This window comes from Protopterus annectens, chromosome 4.part0, assembly GCF_019279795.1.
Source record: "Protopterus annectens isolate FY-2018-M chromosome 4.part0, PAN1.0, whole genome shotgun sequence".
NCBI lineage: Eukaryota > Metazoa > Chordata > Ceratodontiformes > Protopteridae > Protopterus > Protopterus annectens.
In genome coordinates, this window is record NC_056733.1 from 1,601,744,110 (window position 1) to 1,601,765,166 (window position 21,057).

Consider the following 21,057-nt stretch of genomic DNA (forward strand, 5'->3'; position numbering starts at 1 on the left):
ACCACTCTTTGTAATGTCTTCCTTTCTGTAACTGTGCAGCTTCCAAACCACACTATGAAGTTGCAATTGAGGATGCTCTCTATTGCGCCTCTATAGAAGGTGAAGAGAATATGAGGAGGAAGCTTAGCTTTTTCAGGCTTCCTAAAAAGTGGAGGCATTGCTGTGCTTTCTTGACCAGTTGGCTGGTGTTTCCCAAGATCCCAGTGATCTTACATTAACAGTAGATGTTCGAAAAGATTATTGTAGCAATAGCTGTGCCCTCTCTCCATCCCGGAATTTGTATGCCATTTTTTTTTTTGCCAGTGTTGGATAGTGTTTGTGTGTGTGCGCGTGAGCATATAGATAGATGTAGATATATTTTTAATATTTTTCCTAGCTTACTCCTTTTCTTAGGGATATAGCCTTCCTCATTCTGTGGCAGGAAAGCTCTGCACTCTTGGCACCCTAACCATTGATTTTGTACTGCTATCCCCAAGTTGCAAGAATTTTAGTACTGATAGTTTGTCATATCTTTGACAAGATATAAACTGTACAGCTTAGGCTACTAAAACAATAATCTACCTGAACATCTACTGTTATGGCAGGTTGACTTACACAGCTGCACTTTCTAAATCTTTATTTGATCGTGCTGAGGATGATGCTATGGAACACATTTTCTCTCTCTTTCTCTAAAGTGACTGTTAATGTATTTTTTCTAGCTAACTGATCTCTCTACATATTTTTTGTTTCACACTTAGGCTTTATGTTTTCATCCTAGTCTGATTCTAATATGGCCTCTTTACCTCATCTTTGATTGTTTATCTGTTACCAGTACAATTTCAACCCTTTATTTGAACTAACACTGCCTCCTCCTTCTACTGTGTCTGTCCTCAGCTTTCTTCTGTTTCTCATTAATTTCAATCTTTCTGCCTTGCCATCTATTTTTTGTCTTCCTTTCCTTATTTTCCTTAGTTCTGGTGGTCTTTGCTTATTATTTGTGCTAATTATTAGTTTTATGTATGTGTACTGTCCTTTAGTTTAAGCACGTCCTTATTGTTACATAATTTCCTTTTGTGTTATGCGGCACAGGCGTTAATGCAGCTTTTAACAAAATATCAAATGGGAGGGAGTAACTTCAGGAGTCAGAAAACTGGAAAAATGAAAGTCTGTACAGTTCCCGTATGTAGCTATAATAATTACTCTGAAACCCACAGTGATAGCTTTTCATTCCCCTAAAAAAAAAAAAAGTACATGCACTGCTAGGTTGTCTCCACTCTATGAACTTGTGCATATATACACAGTTTGTAGTACTTTTTACCTAGTGTGTATTTAAATAGTTATACTGGGAAGGTCTGAGGTCTGTAATTAATATCATGCATGCTTAATCTGTCTTAAATGGATACTATTTTGCCCCTACATTGGACTTGTGTTAACAGCCAGTGTACATCTTGTCATACTCCACTTTAATTAATCATAGTACTTGATTCTATTGTCCTTATGGGGAAAGAAAAATTAATTTTATACCTACCGTTTCATTGTCGCCTCACAGCAAGATGTTGTCCCGTTCGATTCTCAGCTAGAGCGTCTTCTGTGTGGAGGCATGCGTGAATGGGCGTACCTTCGTTGAAGGTTGTGCGTCAGGGCTGGTAACTCGGCACGTAAAACTCCACTACCAAACATTAGCAGACCGGAGTTCTGCTGTGGCAACCCCTAACCCCTAAGCCGAAAGACACAACAACCTACCGTTTCTTGGAGCTGGAGCTAAATGAGTTATTAGTGAAAGCCAATTATTTTGAGCATGCACAAACACTTCTTCGCTCCCCTCATGCCTCCAATTCCACTGCCTCTCCCTGTGTCATTACATTTATGCATTCTACTTCATGCTCGCTTTGCACATTTCCCTGTCAATCATTGAAGTTATTTACCTACTTATTGCTTTTTCTATAGAAAATTAAGTTAAAAATGAATCTCATTTGAGTAACGAGCCAACTTACACTGCCCCACACATAGCTAGAGCTAATACATTTGATGTCGGATAAAATCTGTTATCTCTGTTTCTGCTTACTAAGTCTTAACATTTTTTATTCAGAGTCCACTTTTGCTTCACTTTTTTACTCTTATAATTTAAGCTCACTGAAATATAATTTTGTGCTACTATTTTTTCTTTTTCTACAGCCAGTTCTTACTACTTTGTGTTTCTCTCTATTTATTTATTGATATTTGTTTACCCGGAAACTCTGACTGGGTAATAAATACACATTTTCACTGGAGGCCCAGGGAGAAAAGCTCCAGAGAGTTAGATACCCTCAAAATTAAAAAAAAAAAAAAAAAAAAAGCATATATACATACAATTTTACAGTGGAATACATAGGGCATGAGGAGACCCCAGTGGTGTAATAATACAAAGTAAGAAACAAATGGTAGTTAAATATGACAGCATATACAAAAGTATTAGAAGTATAGTCTGTTATGCTAGGAAAAAATATATGTCCCCCCCCAAGAATGGGGAGAGGCCAGGTGTTGCAAGGTACAGGTAAATAGTATGATGAGCAAGTAGTTTGAATATGAAGTATTTGTTGATGTAGGTCATGCAGGTGAGGTGCATGGGCATAGCCATGAGAGGACTTAAATAAATGAACGCTACATATAATTCTGATTGAATTTGTGATAAGAGTTCCATCATTCATTATACATTGTTAGTATAAACTTTGTCCCATTTATTTTGGTTTATAGATTTCAATCAGGTTTTTTGTCTTGAGAGTGCAGTGGATGATTTGGGAGATAGTGATGAAGTACTGAAGAGGTAGAAGAACAGGTAGCGGGGCTATGTATTATTTTATCAGTTAGAAGTTGTGTATGAACTAGTTGATATGGGAGTTCTAACCATTTGAGAGCTTGTAATGCAGAGCAGTGGTGAGCTTTATTTGGCAAGTTAGCTATCTAATATCATTGCTCCATTTGTGATTTGAGATCTGGATGTTAGTCAAAATAGGTGAGACTTAGAGAAGGTAAAAGATAAGATTTAACTAGGGTGATTGTACTAGAAGGCGTAAGGTATTTTTTACTCTGTATAACAGACAAAGCCTTTTATACAGTTTTGTATGTGAAGATCATGTGTGGTAAGTCCAAGTAATTTTATATGGGAACTACTTCAGTAGCTGTAATGTTTAGAGAGATAATGTGGAAGTTGCTGTGAGCATTGACATGGGACTCAGAAACAATAATAGTAGTTTAGTCTTTTTTGGGACTAAGTAAAAGTTGGTTTTGATGTACTGTAGCTACAGTTCAACTGATTTGAAGGCATTTGTGTCATGGATTGTAGTTGTAGTGGGTTGTCAGATGAGTTGAGTCATTTCCATACTGAATAAGGCAAACTTTTCTGATATGAGGTATATAGGTTATTGATGAAAACGTTAGAGCAGTGGACCAAGAATAGAGCCTTGAGGAACACCTGTTTTAACTAGAAGAGAGGAGAGCCATTTGACACAGTGAGATCTTTCAGTTGGATAACTAGAGGGCCATAGAAGAGTCAGTTTGGAAAGACCTAAAGAGGACATTTGATCTAGAAGTTTCTCATGTGCCACTGTGTCAAAGGCTTTTGAGAGATCTAGAAAATTTTTATTTATTTATTTAACATTTGTTAACTGGTAAAGTCCTACTTGGAACAAAGCCAATTTTCAGGGGAGGCCCGGGGAGAAATGCTCTAGACTCATGTCTTTGTAACGTGGGAAGAAACAGGAGCACCTGTAGAAAACCCACACAAATGCAGGGAGGACATGCAGACTCCGCACAGAAGGCACTCCAGCCAAGAATCGAACCGGAGATTTTCTTGCTGTGAGGTGACAACGCTACCTGCTGCACCACTGCACCACCCAAAAACAAAAGAGAGAAACTTACTTTGGTCTCTATCCTTATTAATAGTGTTGGAAAAGTTGAGGTGAGCTGTAGTGGTGCTGTGTCCTCTTCAAAAACCATGTGGTGTTGGGGTTGAGAGCATTTTTAAGAGGTACTGAATGAGTTGCTTACGAGTACACTTTCCAAGATCTTTGAAATTGGGGACAAGATGTCAGTTGGCCTAAAGTAAGAGATTTCAGAAGAGTTGCCTCCTTTATAGAGAGGAATAATAAATAATTTTTCCCCTAAGGACAAGTGACATGGGGGGTCTGAATAGATCTCTTGATGAGAATTGAGATTGGATATGCAAGCTTAAAGTTTTCAGCAGGGGATCATCAGGAGGAGGAGAACAGGATTTCAGTTTCTTTAGAAGCTGTCTAATATATGATGTGGAGACAGGTTTGAGCTTAAAGGCAGGAATGTCAGGATTAGTAGAGTTTTGTGGTTGATTAAATGGTTGGATGAGAGCTGGAGACATGAGAGGCAATGATGTAGATAAAGTGTTAGATTTGGTAGCTTTTTCTGAGGGGAATAAGTCTGGATAGAGGTTTGGTGAGGAAGGAGAGGCAGGTTGAAGAATTTTCTTAATTGAGCTCCAGAATTTTTTTGGCTTTTTTGTGTTTAGCTTGTGGGTCTGTGTAATATATATTTTTTGTCTATTTGCTTCTTGGTGAGGTTATGCAACTGTTTGTGCAGATGTAAGGTTTGAGGGTTTTGTTTTCATGCTTTATCGCTTTTTTGCATGAGAATTCTAGTTGAATGACTCAGCCAGGGGGTTTGAGTAGTTTTTACTCTTATTTCTGGTAGGGGCAAGTATATTTAAAGTATTCATGAATCTGTTGTTGCATTTCATGGGTTTATGTAGGTGTAGGGCTTTGAGTGGAGACAGTTTAAAGGTTTTTTCTAAACTGAGAGTGTCAGGATAAAAGTTAGAAAGATTTTTGGTAGTTATGTATATGGATTTTTTTTAGCTGGTGGGTTATTTTTGCATTGGCGAATACAGGGTAATGGTCACTAAAGTAATCGGGTAGTAAACCTGATTTAGCATGCTTGCTGGGGTCAGAGACAAGTATCCATTCAAGGATAACATTTTTGCAAATCGATTCCAGTGGTGCAGTGGTTGGCATTGTCACCTCACAGCAAGAGGTTCTCCAGTCTGATTCTCAGCTGGGGTACCTTCTGTGCAGAGTCTGCATGTCTTCCCTGCATTCACGTGAGTTTCCTCCCACATTTCAAAGACATGCAGTAGGTGGATTGGACACTCTAAACTTGGCCGTAGGTGGGTGAGTGTGTGCGCGCGAATGAGTGGTATGACTGAACTACCACTGCAGGGCTAGAGTCAAGATGATTGTCACGGTTGAAGTGACACCCTGACCCAATGTGCAAAATGGGAAAAGGGGGCTGAGGATGGATGATGGCTGGATTTGTTGATTCAAGTAAGAGAAGAGGTTAGCTCTTTGAACCCATACAAGTTAAGACTAGTAGTTGGGGTGTTAGATGTCACAGATAACATTGTCACCTAAGGTAATGACTTTAGTAGTAATATTTGTAGTTACATAGCAAAGAATTTCTTCTAATAAGCTAATGTTATTACCTGGTGGCATCTATACATAGCTTCTTATGTTAATTAACATTGAGAAGAGAGATAAGAAGTTCTTCATTTTGAAGCTTGGTAAGTTAGTTTTGAGGTGTGAGAAAGACAGTTATTATATGCAATTGCAGTGCCTCCCCCTTTTTTGCGTAGTCTGTCACACGGATTTTATTGTAACTAGGGGATGTGATTTCAGAATCTTTTATATGGTGTTTAAGTGACGTTTTCTGTAATAACAGTGATATTTGGTGAATGTGGAAGAGACCATGCTTGTAGATCTGCAGCTTTATTTAGAATGCTGGGAGGTAAGGAAAAGTTTTGTAGTTGTTGTACAGGGGGTAAGGGCAGAGGAGGATGGCGTGGATGAGACTGAAGGACTGGGGATGAGGTGAATGTTACCACAGAGTGTTCTTACAGAAGAGAAGAGATAAAATTTATGCATTTATTCCAGGTTATGTCAAAGTGAACTGAATGGTTAGATGTTTTATACTTAATGAAGGTGAATAGGTTGTACATTAAACAAATTTGAGGAAATGGGTATGAAGGGTGCTTTAGTCTGAGTATAGGTAGGGTGACTGGTAGTGTGTGTATCTGAATAAAGTGTGAGTATACCATGGTGTGTAGTAAGGTGACATAAAATGAATAGTGGAGACAAGATACAAAAGTATACTAGAGAAGACTGTGGAGTAGTTAAGGAGAGCTTATAGTTGAATGAAAAGGAAAAGATGTTAAATGAGAAGGGATGAATGTAAGGGCGAGATGAGTGGAATTGATTTACTGGAGGTACCAGGCAGGGGGCCCTTATTATGGGGATGGAGAAAGGTAAGATTTTAATAGAGTATAGTCAGAGAAATGTAGAATAAACTATGACGTAGTAGGGTGAAACTGTAAATTAGAGGAAGTATTAGGAAGAGAATAAGTGGATGATGTGTATAATAAAAGGTTTGTGGGAATTACATTTTGGGTCAGTATTCTGAAAGGAAGTGTAATATTGAAGGCCTTCCTGAGGACGAGAATGTGAATATTATAAATGGAGAAAAAAATAATTAAAAGTATAGATTATAATGTTATAATAATAGAGTAAGTTAAATGAGGAGCAGTAGAGAAGAATAAGTGTGGAGGTGCGTTGACATAAGATTGTAAAGTGTTTGGATAATGTGACTGAATAGTAAGGTAGCAGCAATGATTGGTTAGGCTAGTAGGAAGGGGAGGGGATATAAATGCAGTATAAATTTCAGTAAGGGGGTAGGGGGAAATGGGTAAGATAGGGGCGTGTAGTGAGGGTGAGCATAGAAGGTTGGGATCGGCTCACAGATGGAGATATTATCCCAAGAAAAGTAATCATTGACAGCTGAGGTAAGAAAAGGTTTAAACAGCAGAGCAGAGAAAGTTTAAAGAAGCTGCTCATGGGTCAGAAAACCATACATTAAAGCCAGGACAAGCTGCTCATGGGCAAGTGTACTTCTTTCTCTTAACTAATCACAAACACATTTTCTATCCATTTTGTTTTGTTATATTTTCCTTATCGTATTTCTTTGTATTAATATTGTCACTGCTTTCTGTATAATCTCTCCACATATTTTTACTCATATTTTCACTGCTTTTTTCATATCTATTGATTTCATTAATCTTTGCTTCTGTTTGTTTTCATTATTGATTTTATCTTACTTCTGCTCATAATTTTCCTCTTATCTTCTCAACCCTTTATAGTTCCTCACTATATTAATGTTAACTTTCCTAGTTTCATGAAAATGCCCCCAGATGTCCTTAATCTAACACACTTCCTGCTGTCCCACAGCCTCATGTCACGCTCAATTTCCAGAATATATATTTTACTCCAAATTGTACTGTTATCCATCTAACCTCTAATCTTTCAGCCATTTACATAGCATTTAATCTGTTTAACACCTCACATTTCCATTTCTTTCAAATATAAAATTCTCAGCATCCTTGCCACTTTCTACAAAATAAAGCTACAACTAACCACTTATAGCCAACCACTCTTGCAGCATAAATTATGAATAAAAACAAAATCTCTTGTTCTACTCAGCCCTTCCTACTACAGAATTTACAACTTTTGGTGATATTCATCCCACCCCAGGTCTTCCTCAGTGTAATGCCCCCTTTCCTAAACTCCCTGCATTTACTTGGGGGAAAAATATAGTTCCAATTTATAGAACTAATCCCAAACTACTCTTGTTTACTGTAACCAAATTACTATACCCATGATGTTCTTCGTGTTTCACTGTTGCAGTTCTCACCTGTGGGTTATCCCTGCTGTGGTAGCCCTCGGCTGGCCTGAATACCAGAGTCATTGTTTTTCTGCATCAGCTGCAGTCGCCTGTAGACTGACATCAGGTCGTTAGTGCTATAAAGCAAGGCAGCTGACGCCATTACAACAGTCTTTCTTGCCGTAGAGCCCGTAGCAGAAGCAGTTCACAAGTGTGCCGGTCGGTCGCTACTAGAGTTCGGATCACCGCTGAAAACATCTAAAGCTAAGTACCCCATTGTGGGTCTCTCTTTCTTGCACTAACCAATGTCCAAAAAAGTTAACAATTGTCTCACCAGTGGAAAGCAAATCCCACACTGAGACTTCCATTCATAATGTGTCACTTGTTTAGGCCCAGACCATGACGTCGCCCGTTGCCGTTCTGTGCCCTCTTTAATGCGAGAACCATTCGTCGGAGAGCTCTTTTTGCAGACAGCTGTTTTCAACCTCCGTCTTCTCATATGGAATCGGTCAGCCAACAATCTGCAGAACCTCCGAAAAAGTGTAGGGATAAAGACTTCCGACGACTCTTCCGCTAAGCAGGTCATCAGTACTCCGGAATTCAGTGAGGCATTTTCGCAGCCCCTGATGCCCAATGCGATTGTTACACAGGCCTCTACCGAGACCCTTTCAGAGTCCGGTATGCCACAGAAATCTTCTTCTTCGTCTTCGGAGCCTTTGGCTGTCTCTGCCTCAGTTGGGTCAGGAGCCACTAAGCAGGCACCGGCTTCTGAGGAAGTCTTTCACACTACTGATTCCAGTCAGAAACCGATGTCTTCTCTCCCATCTACAGCTGCTCTCAGACCAATGACTTCTCTTGGGCCTAGAAGCCAGGCCACCCCTAGGAAATATGCCTCTAGTCACCATCTTACACACGCCCCTCCACCCCAGGCCCAGATGCTTAAGGTGGGGGAGGATCTTATTTCCCTTATCAGGGGCAGTCAGGCCTTTACTTCTAAAAGGAAAAGGCACCCTTCTTCTGAACTTTTGACAGAGCAAGATTCTGAGGAATCAGATTATTCTGACATGGAAGAGGAACAACAACCTGGGCGGCCACGGTGGTGCAGCGGTTAGCGTTGCCGCCTCACAGCAAGAGGTTCTCCAGTTCGATTCTTGGCTGGGGTGCCTTCTGTGTGGAGTCTGCATGTCCTCCCTGTGGTCGCCTGGATTTCCTCCGGGTGCTCCGGTTTCCTCCCACATCCCAAAGACATGCTTTAGGTGGATTGGACACTCTAAATTGGCCATAGGCATGAGTGCGTGCATGTGTGTGCCTTCTGTGAAAGGTTGGGTGCCTGGCTGGCAACTCGACACTGTAAAACTCCAGTGCCAATCATGAGCGGATAAGTGATCCACTGTGGCGACCCCTAACTGGGAAAAGCCAAAAGAAGAAGAAGAGGAACAACCTCTTAATGCTTATGAGGATTCAGATGCAGAGGAATCCATCCCTTCTGCCTCCCCACCAGAAGTCTTCTCCTTTCTGGAAACCCTCCACACCCTCAGGGAGCATTTCCAGTGTGAATCTCAGGATTTCCCCCAGTCTAAGAAAAGGCTAAGAGAATTTTTAGACCTTCCTCAGCACATACCCATTGCCAACCCCCCAGTTTTGGAAGTGGTGGATGATGATTTCTTTGAATCCAGTTTAGCCCCGGATGCCCTCCCTCCTGCTTCCTAGTAAGCCAGACAGGTATTACAGAGTACCAGACACTCAAAAATACTTGTACAGAAATCCTGCTGCAGACCCAGAGGTCATTACACAGGGCCCCAAGGGAGCCAGGGCTAGTTCTACAAAGAACCCTATTCCTTCTGATAAGGATGCCAGAGCTCTGGACAGATGGGGTAAAAAGCTTTACACCTCTGCAACCTTCAACTGTCAGTTCCATATGTTAAAATATCAACAGCACACTTTGGAACTATTAAAGCAAAAGATTTCTACTTTTCCTGACTGTGGCAATTCTAAGGAGTTAGCAGATTTACTGCACTCTACTTGTCAAGTGGCTAGGCACTTTTTACACTGTGGATATGATGCACTAGAAGCCGCTAGCAGGGCAGCAGTGTATGGATCTGTCATTGAGACATGCATGGTTGAAGGAACAGTCTCCACTTGGTCACGTCAAGTCTAATTTAATTGATGCACCTTTGGACAAAGACCGCTTGTTTGGGGAAAAAGCAGAAGAGGTGCTTAAAAAAATGGAAGATAAAGCAAAGTCTATGCAAACAGTTAAAGATTTCTTTCAGGTTCAACCTCCTAGATTCAACAGGAACTTTCCCTCTAAACACTGGTCCTTCCCTGTTCCCAGTAGACAGGGGCAAGCTAAGCCCCACAGGGACAGGCCACCCAGGTCCCTACAGCTGGGACAACAAAGAACCAAGCAATGGACCACATCTGCCCCTTGGGCAGGGAGTTCTAAGCCATCCGTCTGTGGCAAAAACTCCCAATGACTCCCTACACCCCCTCTGCCCTCTTTTCACCCAAAAGCTCGTAGGAAGGCTGTCCCTCTAAAAGAAAATTGGCTGTCTGTAACCAAGGACCAATTGGTCTTAAAGATCATTTTCCAGGGATGCAAATTCAAATTCAGCAAACTTCTAATTCCCAGAGGGTACCCAGACTTGTCTCCCATTCAGTGGGCAGAGGCATTAAAGCAAGTCCAAATTCTGACAGCCCAGGGGGCAGTAGAACCCGTTTCCGCAGATCAAGCAGGCAAAGACTTTTATTCCAGGCTTTTCCTCATTCCCAGAAAGGAGGGAAATTAGCGCCCCATCCTGGATCTGTCCATGGTGGTCCCCAAATTCAAAACGCTAACCCTGCAGCAGCTACTGCCAATGCTGACAAAAATGCCTGGTTGGTGACCCTGGACCTAAAAGATGCATACCTCCATATCCCCATAAGGAAGTCCTGCAGGGAAATTCCTGCATTTCAGAGCAGGCTCTCAGCACTTTCAGTTCTCTGCTCTTCCCTCTGGCTTATCTACTTCTTCCAGGGTTTTCACCAGATGTTTGGCCCTGGCCGTAGCATTTCGCAGACAGAAAAAGATACAGATTTACCCTTATCTGAACGACTTCCTCATCCAGGCAGAGAGCAAAGACAAGCTGCTCCAGGACCTACACTTTGTCAAAACCCTCCTAACTTCCTTGAGGTTCACCGTCAACGAGAAGAAATCAAAGCAGATTGCCTCCAGGAGGATTATTTTCCTGGGAGCTCTGCTGGACACAGCATCCCAAATGGCCTTCCTACCCCAGAAAAGCAGAGCTCCCTGCCGCTCTACTTTATTCAGCTGGTGTCCAAAAGTCACCTTAAAGTAAGGAAGTTCCTGCAAGCCTTGGGATACATGGCTTTTTGCATCCTTCTGACTCCTCTGGCAAGACTACACATGAGGAAACTTCAGTGGTATGTAAGGAAGCTTTGGTGCCAACACTCACAGCCTCTAAAGACCTCTCTCCCTCTGATCCCCTGTATAAGGGCTGAGTTCCTCTGGTGGGCAGGGGCATGTGCCAGGAACCAGGGTCTCCCCTTCATCCACCGCTCCACCATCCAGTCCATTACCACCGATGCCTCAGACATTGCATGGGATGCCCACCTAGGAGGCAGGTGAACCCAAGGTCGTTTGTGGATGCCCAGCACCTTCCCTTGCATATCAACCAGAAGGAAATTATTGCAGTGCAGAAGGCTCTGACATCCTTCCAGCCCCATCTCAGGCCAGGAGTTCTCCTTATCAAAACAGACACCAGTAATGTGGTATATCAACAAACAGGAAGGGACACAATCTTACCCTCTGTGCAGGCTAGCCATGAACCTCTGGCTGACTGCCTCCTCCATGGGATTACACCTAATAACCCAATACCTACCAGGGATCAACAGCACCCTGGCAGACCACTTAAGCAGACACGTTATGGACCCCCATGAATGGCAGCATCACAAAAGGATCTTTGTGCAAGTCACTCAAGTGTGGGGAAATCCAGAGGTTGATCTCTTTGCTTCGCACCTCAACCATCAGCTAAAGAAATTTTGCACCAGGGAATATCACCACCTAGCATGGAAGATGGATGCCTTGACCTTCCTTGGAACTCCCTCTTTGTGTACACTTTCCCCCCTCTGCCTCTTATTCCCAAGGTATTCATCAAGATCAGGGAGGAGGGGCCCAACGTCATCCTCATTGCCCCTGATTGGCCCAGACAACATTGGCACCCCTTGCTGCGCAGCCTGACATCATATCTTCCCTGGCAGCTACCCCAGATTCCAAATCTTGTGACTCAAGCAAGGGAATGCTGCACCCAGATTTGCAGACTCTCAAGCTGTCAGGTTGGCTGATACTCCCAAGGTAAGGGAAGGGCCCCTGCTAAGCAAGCAGGTCCTAGACATTTTCACAGAGGCCAGAAGGCCAAGCACCAGAAGACCTTATGCAGGGAAATGGAGAAGATTCTACTCCTGGTGCCAGTCCGGGAAGGGGGGCAGTTACTCACAACCTTCTGTCCTCCTTATCCTGTACTGTCTAGCAGAATTACTTAATAGTGACCTCCCATGCCAACCTGGGATCTTAATTATGTTCTGGAAAAACTAACCTTACCTCCCTTCTAACCTGCTGCTTAAGCAGAACTGAAATTCCTCTCCTGGAAGACTGCCATTTTGCTAGCTATCACCTCAGCCAGAAGGGATGTTCTTTGTGTTTCAGTGTTACAGTCATTACATTTGACAAGTCTTTGTCTTTGAAGCTGAAGTCATTCTAATGTAAAGATGTTGTGGTCTGAATACACCCTCAGAAGCCGGTACCTGCTCAGCGGCTCCGGACCCATCTGAGGGATTAGCATCCGAGGCTCCAATACTTTGAGTATCCAGCGGCATGGCCGATTCCACGTGGGAGTCGGTAGTGGCCTGCGACTCTAAAGTAGCAGGTGTCAGGGGCTGCGAAAGTGCCTCACTGAGAACTGGCGACTGGCTTAGGAGAAGCTTCGTCGGTTTTGGGTCTCGGTTGTTTTTCTCTATCCTTTTCTTTGCGTTTTTTGTAAGCTCCGGTAGTTGGATGGCTATCCAATGACATTTTACGATAATTAAACCGTCTACCAAAATACTTTAAAGTAAAATTATACCGACGCTTAATAGTGCGTTGGTTAAATCTAGCACAAAATCAACAACCAGAAATGTTGTGATCAGGGCCTAGGCAAGGAATACAGTAAGAATGAAAATCCTTATGAGGTATTTGCATTCCACAAGTAATGAATTATTAACTTTTTCTGACATTGGTCTTGAGCAAGAAAAAAGTTTCCCCAACGGGGTACTTAGCTTTATTGAAGACTTTGGTTCTGAAACTCAAACACGAAAATTTCAGGAGTCGGCCAACCGGCACTTGCTAACTGCTTCTGCTTCGGGCACCGCACGGCAAGAAAGACTGAAGAAAATGGCATCGGCTGCTTCTTTTATACCCCTGACGACCTGATGTCAGGGAAGGGGAGACGGCAGCTGATGCATGACCCAAGACTTTGGAATTCAGGCTGACTGAGGGCAACCTGCCAGCAGGATTACCCAAATGTAATGACTACAAAGGTGAATACACTCGAACATCTACATTTATGGTAAGTGTACACAACTGTACTTTTCTGAACTTCAGGCACTGATGGCCATTGAGCCCTTCATCATTTTCCATGCAGACAGGGTTTCCCTCAGGACTAACCCCTCCTTTATGCCCAAGTTGATATCTAATGTAACCCTCAACCAGACCATTCATCTAACTACCTTCTTCCTTAACCCTTAAAACAAGGGGGAAAGAATTCTGCACTCCCTGGACATGCACAGGTAGCTCAGATACTACCTGGACCGTACTAAACCCTTCCGAAAAATGAATCAATGTCTAGTTAGTTTTGCCCTAGGGGCAGAGGGGAAGCCCATTTCCAAGCAAACTTTCTCTAAATGGATAGTGCACTGTATCCATTTCTGCTACAGATTTCATGGGAAGCATCCCCCTAAGTCTGTTTGTACCCATTCCACTAGGGGCAGCCACCACTTCCACATCATTCCTGAGAGGAGTTCCCATCAGGGACATCTTGGAAGCTGCCACGTGGACCTCATCTTTACAAAGCATTACCACCTTTCTCTTTTCTTTAAGGCTAGGGCAGGGTTTGCCTCTGCAGTATTGCAGGGCCTCCTTTCCCATTATTAGGTCTCTAACTAATCCTACCACCCCTCTCTTCAGCTTTAAGAATTTTCCCACAGGTTATGACTGCAACAGTGAAACACAAAGAACATAGTACAGATGTTCTTCGTGTTTCACTGTTGCATTCATTACATTTTGGTTATCCGCTTGCAGTAGCCCTCAGTCGGCCTGATTAACAAAGTCTTGGGTCCTGCGTCGGTTGATGTCCCTCCTTCCATGAAGTCAGGTCATCAGGGGTCTAAAACATGCAGCCAACGCAATTACATCAGTCTTTCTTGCCGTGCGGTGCCCAAAGCAGAAGCAGTTCGCAAGTGCCGGTCGGCCGGCTCCTGAAATTTTCATTTTCGAGTTTCAGAACCGAAGTCTTCAACTAAAGCCAAGTACCCCATTGGAGAAACTTTTTCGTGCTCCTTACCGATGTCAGTAAAAGTTTTTAATTGCATTACTTGTGGAAAGCAAACACTTCACAAAGATTTTCATTCATATTGTATTCCTTGCCTAGGCCCTGACCACGACATACCTTGCTGTCAGTTTTGTGTTTTATTTAATCGGCGCACTGTCCGTCGTCTGTGTATTTTCGCTTCTAAATTTTTCGTTTCTCAGTTTAATTATCCAGAAATGTCGTCGGTCAGCCATCCGACTACCGGGATTCCGAAAAAATGCAAAGATAAAGACAGACACAGACTGCTGAGGACCAAAGCTGCCGACGACGCTTCTCCTAAGCCAGTCGCCAGTTCTCAGTGAGGTGCTTTCGCAGCCCCTGATACCAGCTACTTCTGACTCGCAGGCCTCTACTAAGACCCATTCGGAGTCTGGTATGCCGCGAGATGCTTCAACTGTGGAACCTGCGGATGTCTCTACCTTTGATGGGTCTGGAGCCACTGTGTAGGCACCGGCTTCTGAGGATGTATTCAGGCCTACAGACTTGCATATTAAACAGATGCCTCCTTTTTCATTTAGGCCAAAATCTCGAACCATGCCTAAGAAACCGACGCCCAGGCCACATGCTCAGGCATCTTTGCCTAAAAAGCAAATAAGAATGGCTGAAGATCTTCATAGGTTCATAGGTAGGTACTAGGCTATCAGCCGTGGGGCCTATACAAGCCTAGCCAAAAAGGTACCCTGGCTTTTGCCACCCAAGAAAATTATTTTCCTGTGCCACTGTCGAGCAGAGCCACAGAGGTGATCCCCGGGGTGAATTTCCTATTTCCCATCCAATCATCAAGATTATTCTTGAAGAGTGCTAATGAGAAGCTTTGTTTGATATAGATAGGTAGTTTATTCCAGAGTATGGGAAGTTTCTGGGCCATCTTATAACTCTAATCAGGGGAAGCCCACCTCCCCCTTCTAAGAGACCTAGGACTGAAGTTGTTTATGAATCTTCTGACCAGGATTCTGTTTTTTCTGATTCTTGTGATGATCTGGATTTGCCCTTATCTACTTATGAGGATTCTGATGCAGAGGACTCTATTCCCTCTGCTTCCCCTCCAGATGATTTTTCTTTTGGTGAAACCTTACATACTCTAAGGGAGCATTTCCACTGGGAAAGCCAGGATTTTTGTGATTCAAAATAGAGGCATAGGGATTTCTTACTTTTGTCTCAGCATAGGCTTTTAGCTATATCTCCTGTACTAGACATTGTTGATGATGCCTTTTCAGAATCTAGTTTGGCCCCTGATTCTTTGCCTCCTGCTCCCAGAAAACCTGACAGATATTGCAGGGTTCCTGATTCTCACAAGTTCCTTTTTAAAAATCCTATTGAAGATCCAGAGACTATTTCACAGGGACCCAAGGGCATTAAGGCTTCTACTGCTAAAAATCCTGCTCCCTCTGATAGAGACTCCAGGGCGCTTGATAGATGAGGTAAGAAAGTTTACACTTCTGCAACTTTGGCATTAGGGCTTTAAACTGCCAGTTTCATATGTTAAAGTATCAGCAGCATATTATTGGACTGCTTAAGCAGAAAATTATGTTGATTCCGGATTATGCTGAAAATAAGGATTTACAGAATTTACTGCATTCAGTTGAACAAGTTGGAAAACATACTTTGCAATGTGGTTTTGATTCACTAGAGGCATCTTGCAGGACTGCTGTAACTGGGTCTATACTTAGAAGGCATGCTTGGCTTAAGGAGCAATCCTTGCTAGATCATGTGAAAGCAAAATTACTGGATGCTCCCTTAAACCAGGACTGCCTGTTTGGCAACAAGGCAGAGGTTCTTAAAAAGATGGAGGAAAAAGCTAAATCTATGCAAACTGTTAAAGTTTTTTTACAAGTACAACCTCCAAGGTTTAATTGGCATTGGCCTTCCAAGAATTGGTCCTTTCCTGCCTCTTCCAGACCTTCTCAGTCCAACCCCAGATCCAGCAGAGCTCCCAGGCTTCAGTCCCAGGGTACGCACAGGACTTAGCAGTTGGGGCCTCCACTTCCAAATCTGGGAGTAATAAAACTCCCCCTTATGGTAAATTGTCTCAATGGCTTCTTTTTAAAACTTCCAAGCACTTCTCAACTGACTGCCCCTTTGGGGGGAAAGATTGCTCTTCATGCAAAGAACTGGGAACTCATTACCCAGGACAAATGGGTTTTAAATATAGTGTCCCAAGGATACAGATTAAATTTCTACACGTTACCAACACTAAGCAGGTGGCTAGATCTACCCCCAAGTCAGTGGGCAGAGGCCCCAAAGCAAGTACTTTCTCTCTTAAACATGGGGGCTATTCATTTGGTACCAGAAGAGGAAAAGGGACAAGGTTTCTACTCAAGACTTTTCCTGGTACCCAGAAAGGACAATTCACGGCGTCTTATCCTGGGACTTGTCAACACCTTTTTGGTGATTCCAAAATTCAAGATGCTGACTCTTCACCAGTTGCTCCCTATGCTAGGCAAAGATGCCTGGTTGGCAACACTAGATTTAAAGGAAGCATACCTGCACATCCCATGTCAGGGAATCTTGCAGAAGATACCTACGCTTCAAAGCAGGCTACACGTACAATCAGTTCTCCGCACTGCCCTTTGGCTTATCTACTGCGCCCAGGGTATTCACAAAGTGCCTAGCTCCAGTCATTGCATTTTGCAGGCAAAGAAATATTCAAATATACCCATACCTGGACGATTGTCTAATTCAGGCAGAAAGCCAGGACATACTTTTGAATTATCTGGCCTTTGTACAAAGGGTGCTAACTTGTCTAGGGTACACCATAAACGAAAAGAAATCACACCTGGTAACCTGTCAACAAATTATATTCCTGGGAGCAAACTTGAATACAACTTCCCAGATGGCTTTCCTCACGCCAGAGAAACAAATTCATTTGACAACCTACTTCAAACAAGTGGCCACAAAACACTTGCTATCTGCAAGGCAAATACTACAAGCATTAGGGTTCATGGCCTCCTGCATTCTTCTAATTCCATATGCAAGACTGCGTATGAGGAAACTGCAATGGTATCTAAAAAGCCTATGGTGTCAACATTCTCAGGATCTAGAAGCAATGATTCCTGTCATACCTTGCCTACGCCTAGAGTTCCTTTGGTGGGCAGAGGCCTGCCACCAAAACAAGGTACTACCATTCACACTACCCCCTGCCGCCCAGAGCCTAACAACAGATGCATCAGACTATGCATGGAGGGCTCAACTGGCAGGTAAGTGCAGTCAGGGCAAATGGAACTCAAGTCAAATGCACCTGCATGTCAATCATAAAGAAATATTAGCTGTACAGAATGCTCTGACAGCCTTCAAGGACCACATTCTTCCAGGACAATTAATGGTAAAGACGGACAACACCACTGTTATGTGGTACATAAACAAGAAGGGGGGGGGGTACACATTCTTACCCCCTCTGCAGACTAGCCATGGCATTGAGGAACACAGCCCTGAGCTACCAAGTGCAATAAAAGCTCAATTCCCGCCAGGAAAACTAAACACACTGGCAGATGAACTAAGCAGAAACCTCATGGACCCACATGAGTGGAAACTAGAACCAAGGATTTTCAACATGTTGTCAGGCAAATGGGGGAGCCCAGACGTAGACTGGTTTGCCTCCTCCCAGAACTATTAATTGGACAAATTTTGCACAAGGACTCCCCACAAACAAGCTTGGAAAGTGGATGCTCTGTCCTTCAGCTGGAAAAAATGTATCAGTTTATGCATTTCCTCCTCTGCCTCTGCTCTCCAAAGTACTACAAAAGATCAAACAAGACAAGGACAATTTTGATTGCACCAGACTGGCCACACCAACACTGGTACCCCTCTTGCGCAGTGTGTCACTGTTGGCCCCATGGCACCTGCCTCAGACTCCTACCCTATTGTCTCAGCAGGAGAACCAGATTCTGCACCCTCCGCTTCACACACTGAACCTAACAGCCTGGCTAGTTACCTAATCTTTCCTTTACCATCCCTCAGTAAACCAGTGAGGGATATCATTTTAGAGGCAAGGAGGCCTAATACTGGAAAATCTTATGCTGAAAAATGGAAAAGATTATGTGCCTGGAACCAATCTCAAGGGATGAGCACAGCAGTGCCCAGTTTACCTCAGATTTTACAATACTTCTTAACTGAGATGCTTCACAAGGGCCTGTCTGTCTCCTCCATCAAAATTCATGCCTCAGCTACATCAGCTCATTATAACACAGAACCTTCCCCCTTCTCTCATCCACTGCTAAAGCAGTTCCTCAGAGGGGCCACAAATTTACGACCACCCAGGAGAGCTCCAACACCAGCCTGGGAACTTAATTTTGTATTGGAGAAACTCACTCTTCCTCCTTTCAAGCCAGCTGCTACTAAAGACTTAAAATTCCTTTCTTGGAAAACAGCTTTCCTTTTAGCAATCACTTCAGCAAGAAGGGTATCTGAATTACAGGCCCTTATGGCAGTGGAGCCTTTCATCATCTTTCATACAGATCCCTCCTTCATGCCCAAGGTGGTATCCAGTGTGGCCCTTAATCAGTCCATTCATTTGCCAACCTTCTTTCCTAATCTACAGAACAAAGGGGAACGGATACTGCATTCCTTAGATGTGCACAGACAACTTAGATTCTACTTGGACAGGACTAAACCTCAAAGGAAATCTGAACAACTGCTGGTGGCATTTGCTGCAGGGGCAGAGGGGAAGGCTATTTCAAAGCAAACCATTTCTAAGTGGATAGGCCATTTCATTCATTTCTGCTACAAGCACCATGGAAAACCTATCCCACAGGGGATCAGACCTCACTCAACCAGGGATGCATCTACCACTACAGCCTTTCCCAGAGGTGTCCCTACCAGGGACATCCTAGAAGCTGCTACCTGGAGTTCTGTACATACTTTTACCAAGCATTACCATCTGCTAATTTTCTCTAAATTCAGAGCTGGCTTTGCCACTGCAGTCTTGCAGGGCCTTATAGCTGGTCGTAATGCTGTCTAAATTCCTCCTTCCATCCTTAGCTTTGGGAATCTACCCAAATGTGATGACTGCAACAGTGAAACACGAAGAACATAGTACAGTTGTGTACACTTACCATAAATGTAGATGTTCGAGTGTATTCATTGTTGCAGTCCTGGTTACCCTCCCTCCAGCCCGCTTACTTCTTTGGCTATAACTCTACTCTCCTTTACAATGCTCAAAGGCTTTTTGTGTATTTGCTTTTTTGTTGGAGGTATAGCCTTGTTAATTTATAGATTTAATTGCTTCCCATTGGGGGGGGGGGGGCACCTGACACCTGGGGCAAGAAAAACTGATGTCATGGCATCGGCTGCATGTTTTATACCCCTGACGACCTGACATCACGGAAGAAGAAACAGCAACTGACGCAGGACCCAAGACTTTGTTAATCAGGCCGACTGATGGCTACTGCAAGCAGATAACCCAAATGTGATGACTGCAACAGTGAATACACTTGAACATCTACATTTATGGTAAGTGTACAAAACTGTACTTTCCTGCTGAATCTTTGGATATCCACTAATTCCATGGCTTATCCTGTATCTGTACTAATTAATAGATGCATTCAAAACTCATATGTACCTTACCTTTGGAAGAAGTGTTGTAATTATCCCACTCCACAAAGAAGACACCCCCCCCCCCCAGAACTGTTGAACTTTAGGCTTATTGCTATACTGTCAACATTAAATAAAAATTTTGGAAGATGTATTTATGAACAACTGTATCATTACCTTCTTAGCAATCATATCCTTACTCTACACAATATAACTTTCACCCAGGCTGTAGTACAACTTCAGCCCTTCACGCCTTTACAAGTGCCATCAACCAAGCTAGGGACAGTAACCTACATTTTTTCCGCTGTGCTTTTAGATTTGTCAAAAGCATTTGATATAGTTTCTTATGATGAACTACTACACCATCTGTCTTCGTTAGGACTTTTTCAGCATTCTCTATGATGGTTTTATAGTTTTCTGTCAGATAGAGGTCAGTTAATTAAATGGCAAAACATTCTTTCCTTTATTTCCTATCTCCACCAGTGTACTTTAAGGCTTCATGCTAGGATGTCTTCTCTTTAAGAGTTTTACTAATCTTCATAATGCATGTAACCATGCCTTCATAATCTAGTGTGCAGATGATTTACTCCTCATATGTTCTGATGATAACCTTTTCCAACTTTGGCACAAAATTCAAGAATCTTTTACTTCAACTAAGTCCTGCTTGAACAGTGTATGACTTGTAGAGCATCCCAATAAAACAAAGTACTGTTGTTTCAGGTCTATATTAGAACACCGAACATTCAAAATGTCGAGTGTTCTAATATCGACCCGTTTTCAGTGAACGTTGAAAATATCGAAGAAACAGAAAACCAAATTTTTCCCTTGGGAAATAATTTGGTTGTCTGTTTCTGTTGCTTCGGTATTTTCAGCGCTCTGGTGGAAAGTTATGGTTCAGGTAAGTGTGCGATTGTGTGGACATGAGGGTTAGGGCTGGTTAGGTGAGTTAGGGTTAGGGCGCGGGTGAGGTGACTGTACGATAGTGATGGACCTTATGGTTAGGGTTTGGGTTAAGGTAAGTGGATAGTTAGTGGTTTATGTATAGTTTAGTGTAGGGTTAGGTGCAAGAGTTTAGGTGTATGTGTGTGGATTGCTGTTTGTTTGGTGTGCTTGTGTTGTGTGTATGTGTTTTGGAACAGCGATTTTTTTTCCCTAGGAAAAAATTTGCTGTTCTGAATGTTCGATGTTTTAATTTTCGATTGATAGGGTT

At 42.9% G+C, this 21,057-nt stretch overlaps 1 protein-coding gene across 1 annotated transcript in view; it reads left to right on the forward strand.

Moving 5' to 3' along the window:
* Positions 1-21,057, forward strand: part of NDST1 (N-deacetylase and N-sulfotransferase 1) — a 1,661,305-nt gene that overhangs the window by 644,300 nt on the left and 995,948 nt on the right. The gene's annotated exons all lie outside the window — the stretch shown is intronic.